Source organism: Meles meles, chromosome 17, assembly GCF_922984935.1.
Source record: "Meles meles chromosome 17, mMelMel3.1 paternal haplotype, whole genome shotgun sequence".
In the NCBI taxonomy this organism is placed as follows: Eukaryota; Metazoa; Chordata; class Mammalia; order Carnivora; family Mustelidae; genus Meles; species Meles meles.
The window spans coordinates 9204533-9213370 of record NC_060082.1 but is presented as its reverse complement, the minus strand read 5'-3'; positions in this window follow the sequence as shown (position 1 = coordinate 9213370).

The following is an 8838-nucleotide window of genomic DNA, read 5'->3' as shown; positions in this document are numbered from 1 at the left end:
CTAGCAAACTCTTTCGTATGGAGAGTACACCGGCTTTTAGAATTGGGGGAATTTTTTTGTTCCATTTCCACTCTTGGCTAGTTTTGGGATCGTGGGGAATGTACTTCGCTTATCTGAGCCGCAGCTTGTTCATGTAAAATCATGCAAATAATTGTTGTGAGGATTAAAATGACACAACGTCTAAAATGCTTATTAGCATCAGGTGTGTAATATGTCCTAGACAGAATCCCTTTGCTGCTTTTTACTGGAGTTAAAAATAATTAGATTTAGTTTTAAAGAATTCTCACTGTGGACAAGTGGCTTAGTCATCGTTCGCTGCACTTACAAATACCCCCAAAGCTCAGTGGTTAAAGATCACATCCATTGATTTCCAGCTCATGGTATCAGAGGGCTGAATTAACCGTGCCTTTGCTGGGCGTCACTGGGTTGGGTTCTGCTCTTCGTACCCTCTCATGTCGGGATCCCGACTGGAGAGACATGCTGGTCTCACAGCGGAGGACAGAAACTCAAGGGAGCAGGGGCCAATGTGTAAAGCATATTTCGAGTTTCTGCTTGGACACGGTATATATCACATCTGCCCACATCCATTGTCTGCGCCAAGCCCAAAGTCAGTTGGTGGGAAGGTACAGTCTATCTAAAGGGAAGCGTGGCGGGGGTTTTATGAATGAATAAACAATCTACCTTAATAAGTGAGAATTTTGATAAGAAGCACTTGTTGGTAAGCCAAGGAGTAATCATTATATTCAAGGAATATTTGAGCCTCTTCATTTTTAATCATTCCCCTTGGCTGTGGTAATTTCTTTGCTTTTTCAGGTTTTCTTTTTAAAAGCAGAGCTGATGAAAGACCATTTGTCAGCGTCTGAGAAAAGATTTTCCTGTTTCTCTTCCTTCTTATTCTTCTCAGCCACTTGCTGATTCATCCTTTTTTTTTTTTTTTTTAAACTCATTTGAATGTTGGCTTGCTTAGGCCTCTCTTCTCCTTGTATACTCTTTTCTCCAGGTGATCTCACACATAACTGTGGCTTCAGCTGACAACTCGCCGAGGAATCCTATCTCAGCATTCACAGCTCCAAAGCCTTGAAGCAGCACACCCAAATCCCCTGCTGTCCTGGCATCTCTTCTCTGATGCTCTATACATCTCCAAAGAGTAAAACCCAGCTCTGGCTCTGAGCACACCCTCTAGGACCAGACCATCCAGCCACCTGTGTACATCAAGACCTAGAATTCATCCTTGCCACCTGCTTCCCTCCCTCTCTCTTCCAGTCCTTTATAAGTTCTGTTCCCTTTATCTCCTAAGGGCCTCTCTGATCAGTCACTTCTCTCTATCCCCACAGCCACCACCACCAAACCCTGGTCCTCCTTCAGTATCCCCCAGCTGTCTCCCTATATCCTTGTGTTCTCCTTCTGATTTGTTTTCTGCACAGCCGTAGCCAAGTGGTTTGGTTTTGTTTTGTTTTTGAGAGAAGGGGAGAGGGGAAGGGCAGAGGGAGAGGGAGAGAGGGAATCTTAAGCAGTTTCCATGCCCAGCATAGAGCCCTGTTTGGGGCTCTGTCTCATGACCCTGAAATGATGGCCTGAGCTGAAATCAAGAGTTGGATGCTTAACTGAGCGAGCCACTCAGGTGTCCCTACCAGAGTCATTAAAAAAAAAAAAAAAAAAGATTCACAGTTGATCATATCTCCCTTTGGCTTAAAGCTCTTCAACAACTTTCTGTAATTTTTAGGATAAATACAAGAACTCTCTCCATGGCCCTCAGGACCCTGCATGATCTGGCTTTTTTCTGTCTCCTGCATTTTATTTTGCAACACACTTTTCCTGCCTATACTGTAGCTACAGTGTTCTCCCCTTTCCGATCCTTCCACGTGTCATGCCCTCACTCTTTTGGGGACTTCGCACATGCTTTCCTCTGTTTGAAATGCTCTTACCTTAACCTCCATCCTTGAAATCCCAGCTCAGGTGTCTCTTCCTTGCTGAAGCACCCCCTAGCATCTCCAGGTCGAGAGATTTGTTTTTTCTTCTACGAGCTACAGTTTCTGTATCTTTATGTGGGCAGAATGTATCTTGTAATGTTATTGTTTACTTAGGTGACTCTCCACCTGGATTTCAAGGTCTGAGGACAGAGTTCTGTCTCATTCTCCAAACAGTTTTTTTTTTTCCCTTTTGAGGTTAAATAAAATGGTGCAAAAGCCCTTCCTAAGGTCTAGAGCAAAAGTCACTGCTCGTAGAGTTCTTTTGTACTAAAACTTATAATTGCAAACATCAAAATTTGGAGGAGGAAGGAATAGCTCTTGGGCATGGCCTTTTTTTTTAAGATTTTATTTATTTATTTGAGAGAGACAGATAGTGAGAGTGTGAGCTGTGCGGTGGAGTGGAGGGGGAGGGGGAGGAGCAGAGGGAGAGGGAGAAGCAGGCTCCCCGCTGAGCAGGGAGCCCAACATGGGCCTTAATCCCAGGACCCCGGTATTATGACCTGAGCTGAAGGCAGATGCTTAACCGACTGAGCCTTTGGGTTCAACCTCGAGGGTTGAAATTTCTTATGTCGGGTTGTGCAGCTGGTGGCGTCAGGTGAAGTTAGCCATCTGAGTCCCGCCTAAAGTGGAAGGTTTGTGTACCTGGGCTGCTAGGAGGGCTCATCCTTTCCCCAAGGTTACCATTTTTTTCAAAGACCAACTTTGTGCCAGGGATTTTATTACGTTCTAATACTCTCTAAATTTTAGAACTACATACTGAGTTCAATCCTGCTTTTAACTGGAGGGATAATGAGAGCCTCAGAGATTCCAATGTGTTCAAGGTCCGTGCAGCTGGTGTGTTTGTGACACTGATCATTATGGCGATTTCTTTTTACTTGAGGTTTGTTGGGTGGGGTGAGGGCTTGAGACGAGAAGAACCTGAGCGTGTTTTCACCAGAACCTGGCAATCCCAAAGAGGCTTCCCGGCAGGAGGCTTGTATGGTGTCAGGGTCTCCCCGTAAAGTGGCGCCTGTCTGAGCCTCAGTGAGGCTGCAGATCAGAGAGGTTTACCGAGCTCCCACTGTGCGGAGCCCGCACTGGGCCAAGTTCAGGGAGGGGAAGAAGAACTAGAAGGCATGACTGCTTCTGAGGGAGACCAGATCAAAGGATCAGGCCTGTTCTGACCACTGTGCTGATTGGGGATGAGCCCACAGTCACCTCAGTGAATGTAGGGTCTGGCAGACTGGTCGACCCAAGGCCTATACCAGACTGTATTTTTCTTAAATGTTAATCTCTTGGCCTAAACAGTCAGTCTGCTTAAGAAACCAGTTAGCCTGCACCCTTTCCTAATCTGATCCTTGTCAAACACCCAGCATGGCCTTCAGATCGCCCCACATTTGCGCCGGGTCTCCTGCCTCGCCCCTCAACAAGATCAGAACTGTAATTCCCAGAGCAGATTGCCAGCGTGCTGTCTCCACTGTCTGGCTGCTTGCAAAGAACAGATAATCCTTTTAAAGTCTTAATAGTAATAGATGATTTGCTTGGCCTTATTTTCTAACATTAGCTTTCAGACAGCCTGTATCAAGTCCACAGGTTTTAAATTTGAATCCACGAGATGAGCAGTTCGCAACAGGAAAGAGCTGACGGCAGAATCACATGAAATCAAGCCTGGGAGAGTTGATGTGGTTGATTTCCGTAACAACGTCTTCTTCTTTGTGCAGAGAGGCAGACTGCATTGGTAGGAAAAACACGAAACCTGGCATCAGAGAGACCTGCGGCTAGATACCAGCCAGAAGAAACAGGGCAACTGCTAACCTTTTAAACCTTGGTTTCTGTATCCACACAGTGGGACAGTAAGTAACATCTTTCAAGGCTGCAGGAAGGTTTTGGGAGTTGTTAACTTCTTCTACAGTGTAAAGGCAACAGCTGGCAGGAAGGGGAGCTCCCAGCAGATGTGCCGACGGCCGTGGTGCTGGGGGGCACCAGACCCTACTTTCCTATCGCCTCCTTGTGTTCATCCCAGGTACACAAACTTAAGTGACGCACACTCCTCAATAAACGGAGTGTTCCTCATCGTTTTCCTATGAGAGGCCCCTTATTTATTTATTATTTAAATTCAGTTAGCCAAGGTATAGTACATCATTAGTTTTTGATACATGTTCAATGAATCAATGAATTTAGTTGCGCATAACACCCAGGGCTCATCACACTACCTACCCTCCTTAACACCTGTCCCTTTTGAAATGTAATACCCTTTACTGTCACGCTCACTCACCAGACGGATGGATAACATCCAGGGACTGTTTCAAAAGGTGCATTTGCTGCGTGTGTAAGTGTATGGTACTGTAATCATTCAATTCGGCAACTAAAGTTTCTGTGGTGCCTCCTCGATGGTGGGCTCTGTTCTAGGCCTTGGGCGGCATCCGTGCATAAAATGCAGAAAGTCACACTCACATGCTCGTGATGAAGGTGGACGTGGGGAGAGAGTACTTACCACTTTTCACTTATTGATCATTATCTCAGATAGAAACAAGCAGAGTGAGGGGGACCCAGTATATGTGGGTTGGGAGGGGGGACGGTAGTGGGATTTTGAAGGCTTGTCATTCCAGGCAGAAGGAACCGCCAGCGCAAGGGTCCTGTTGCAGGGTCACGGCCCTGCGTGTGTTAACAACAGCGGGGCGCCGGTGAGGCTGGGCCAGGGTGATCCCTGGGGACAGGGGTGGAAGATGATATCAGGGAGTTATGGGGGGGAGGGGTGTGGGGGGAGGGAGATCATCTAGGGCCCTGTGGGACTCTGTAAGGACTTGTGTGCTCTCAGCGTTTTGAGTATTATAGAGGGTTCTCCCCCCTCCTTTATTTTTCCACTCAGCATCGTTTTGTGTGTGTGTGTGTGTGTGTTTTAAAGATTTTATCTATTTGTTTGACAGACAGAGATCACAAGTAGGCAGAGAGGCAGGCAGAGAGAGAGGGGGAGGCAGACTCCTTGCCGAGCAGACGGCCCGTGTGGGGCTCCATCCCAGGACCCTGGGATCATGACCTGAGCCGAAGGCAGAAGCTTTAACCCACTGAGCCCCCCAGAGGCCCCTCAGCGTCGTTTTTTAAGCTCCATCCGTGTTGCCATATGTACATCTAGTCAGTTGCTTGTAACTGATCTGTAGCACTGTGTAAATTCTACCTTCTTGCTCCTGGGGCCTGCTGCACTGGGAATCCTCATGCAGGTCCCACCACGGACTGGTGTGATCGTCCCTGTGGGAGACACACATGGGCCTCAGCAGACTTGCTAGGTCACAGGGAGGCACACACTGGCCGTGAGAGGTTCCAGATTGCTCTCCAGGCAGGCTGTACCGGCGCGTGCTCCTTCAGCAGCACACCAGGGTCCCACAGCCCCACAGCCCTGCCAAACGAGATGTGATCCAGGTTTCCATTTCTTTTGCCAATCTAATACCAAGTCTAAAGTGACACCTGTTGTTTTAATTTGCCTTTCTCTGATTACTAATGAGTATGAGCTCCTCTTTATACCCTTGTTAGTTTTGAGGGGGTTTCTTCTCTTGTAAGTTGCCTGTTCATGTTCTTGGCCAATTTTTCTATTGGGGTTCTTTCTTGTTTTGTTCTGCTTTGTTTTGTTTTTTTTTTTTTTTTGTATTTTGTGTTTTGGCTTTTTTTGTTTTTGATTTGCAGGAGTTCTCTTAGATTCTGGATGTCATCCACTGTTGTTTTCAGGAGGTTAGATTTCTGAAGTAGCCTTTGGTAATCTAACCACCCCGTATTATGGCTGGGGAACCTGGGACCCAAGCAATGAAATGACTTTCTTAAAGTCAAACAGATAGTGGGAAAGCTGAGACTAGAAGTCAGTACTTTTCACCCCATGTTGTGTGAAATGGAGGTTCTTTTTCAAGGTAGCAATGATGGAAAGGGTGGACAGGAAATGCTGGGTGTTGCTGGTCCCTCCTCGCCCCACCCCCTCCCGCCCCCTCTGTACTTCTTTGCAGGCAATAGGGCCACTTGCCATGACTGCTGGGGGGGCCAGCTCTGGATGCCACAGGCCCTTGCTGTCTACACGGCCCCCAGTCTGATGACCATTTCCTCCTTTCCCTTCATACCATCACTACTTTATTTTAGGATGTTATCTCCTCGTGCTTGACCAGCATTTCTCAAATTTTACTGTGTCCAAGATTCACTGAGAGGACACACTGTAATGCAGATCCCCCCCCCCCCGCCCCCGCTAAGGATGGAGAAGCAATGAATGATCCTTGGGACTGTGATGCAGGTGGCCCATGGACCTCCTGTTGTGAATACCCCCAAAGCAAACAGTTCCTTTAGCTACCCAGATGGAGCCTCTGTCTCCATGCCAGGGTCACTGCCTTTGTCTTCTGGGCCACCAAACAGAGTGACGATCATTCCAGAACACAGCTCTGTCACACCTCCAGGTTTCACCCTCACCACCCATCTGACATGCTCCTTCCTTTGGGAAATTCTAGGACTTTTTTCAAGAGCTAGACCAAACATGGTCTTCCTTAGAAAGCCCCCTCTGATTTTTCCAGGGATCAAGTTCAGGGGCATAGCATGAATGAAGACTATGGCAGGGTGAGGCACAGCCCCCTCCCCGGCATGGTGCCCTTCGAAATCCTGGTGGACACCCCTCTGTATAAGGGGATCAAAGACACCTCTTGAAGGCAGCAGCACCTGGCACCAGCCAGTCTTTTCTTTTGAATATTCCTTTCCATCAAATATATAGGCATATAGTTTATTTAAAGACTTGTAGTTCTACAGAATTTGTTAGGAAAATGACAGTCTTCCATCCATTTTCCCTGGGTTTTTCCCTCAGCCCTGGAGGGAGACACTTGAAACTCTCTTGGCTGATTTTGTTTTTTCTTTTGATATCACTAAAGAATATGGTTATGTTGATCCTATTTGATTTTTTCAGTTTTAGGCATTGTCTGTCCACTTCCCATTGCAGAGAATAAGGATTTAATTTTCCGGCCTTCGTCTGTGCCTTTCACACAGGCCCTTCCCTACTCTCATGTTCTATTGCTTGCCCAATTACAAAATCCAGTAAGCCAGGCAGTTCTCCCTGCCTGCGTGCCTGGGGCCACCAGCCATCTGGCTGTTCATGTCAGAAATCTTGGACTCCTTCCTTAATTCCTTCCTTTTTCTCCTAGTCTTCTACTCATTCTTCTCTTCACCTCCCATGTACAGTCACTCAGGGAATTCTGTCAACTCTCTCTCTGACAAAGCTCTTAAATTCATCCACTTCTCTCTCTCTCCCTTTTTAAAGATTTTATTTATTTATTTGAGAGAGAGAGAGAGAGAGAGCGAGCACACAAGCAGAGGGAGCAGCAGGCAGAGGCAGAGGGAGAAGCAGGCTCCCTGCTGAGCCTGGAGCCCAATCTGGGACTCGATGCCAGGATCCTGGGACCATGACCTGAACCAAAGGCAGCCGCTTAACCGACTGAGCCACCCAGGTGTCCCAAATTCATCCACTTCTCTCAGTTCCCACGTGCCTCGATCCCTGATCTGTCACCTCATGCCAAATGCTGCAATTATGCTAGCCTCCTCACTTCCTGTCATCCCTTTCTCTGCTTGCATCTTCTTACAGCCAGACTGAGCCCCCGAACACACAAATTAGACCTTGGGATTCTTGTGCTTAAAACTTCGAGTGCACCTCCGGGCCCATGGGGGAAATGTCAAATTCCTGAGCATTGTGGGGTTGACACAGAACGTCACTTACCATGGCGTTGTGTCTTCCTGACACACAGGCTACATTGACTTGCCATGAAGGTTGGGGCCATGTGACATGTGAGGGGGAATGACGTGTCACTTCCATGCCCAGGAAGTTAAGAGTTACGGGCCCAGTGTACCTCTTCTCTCTTCTGCAGGGGACATCCCAGGCTCATGTTCTAGAAAGCATAGTTACAGGATGGAGGAGGGCTGCCCTGCCCCCATCAGACTTTACCTGCATGAGAAACTGGTGTTTGTTGTGCTAAGCCAACGAAGCTTTGGGGTTGTCTGTCACTGTAGCCCTGCCTGTGGTGACCTGGAGTAGCACAAGGGATGTATCAGGCCCTCTGGGGTCTGGCCTTGCTTCTCCCACTGATATTATTTCCTCAGACTCTGTATTCCAGCCATGACGTGCTGGTTCTTTCCTGCTTCCAGGCTTTGCACACACTGTTCTTGTTGCTTAGAATGTCTTCTCGTTACTCTGCCCTCTTTGCCACGTTGCCTGGCTGGTCCCAACTCAACCTTCAAGCCATAGTTTACATGTGTCTTCCTCTGGGAAGCTTTCAAGGGTCCCCACCACCTCCTAGGTGAGGGGCCCCTCCTTTGTGTCCCTTAGCACCCTGCGCCGACCCTTCCCTTCCCCCTCCATCCTGAGTTTGCCCATTGACTTGTGTCTCTGCCAAACCAGACTGTTCCCTCCCTGAGCCCATTCTCTGTGGTGTGCTTGGGGCCAGTCAGGGGAGGTGCTCAGTTCATTGTGTGTGTGTGTGTGTGTGTGTGTGTGTGAAGATCCAGGGGATCTTAGAGGACAAGTTATTGTGAAAACTGTAATTCAGATAGATTTCTTTTGTTAAGACTTTCTTGGTATTTTAAATTCCTGAGAGACCATATTGGTTAGTCATTGGGGGAAATAGTCTATATTCTGGTCTTACTAGCTGTTGAGTAACAGTCATCTAGTTGAGTAACATCAACTAGATGTTGAACATGTTACTTGACCTCTGAAGTTTTAATTTCATTATCTAAGGGGGAGGAGAGTAGTATTATACCCGCCTCACAGGGTTATTGTGGCAGTGAAACGGGTTGATATAGATGAGCCCTTAGGACAGTGCTTACCCAGTAAATGTTAGATACGTTGTTAAGAGTATCCTAAATGCAATTGTGGGATTAGATC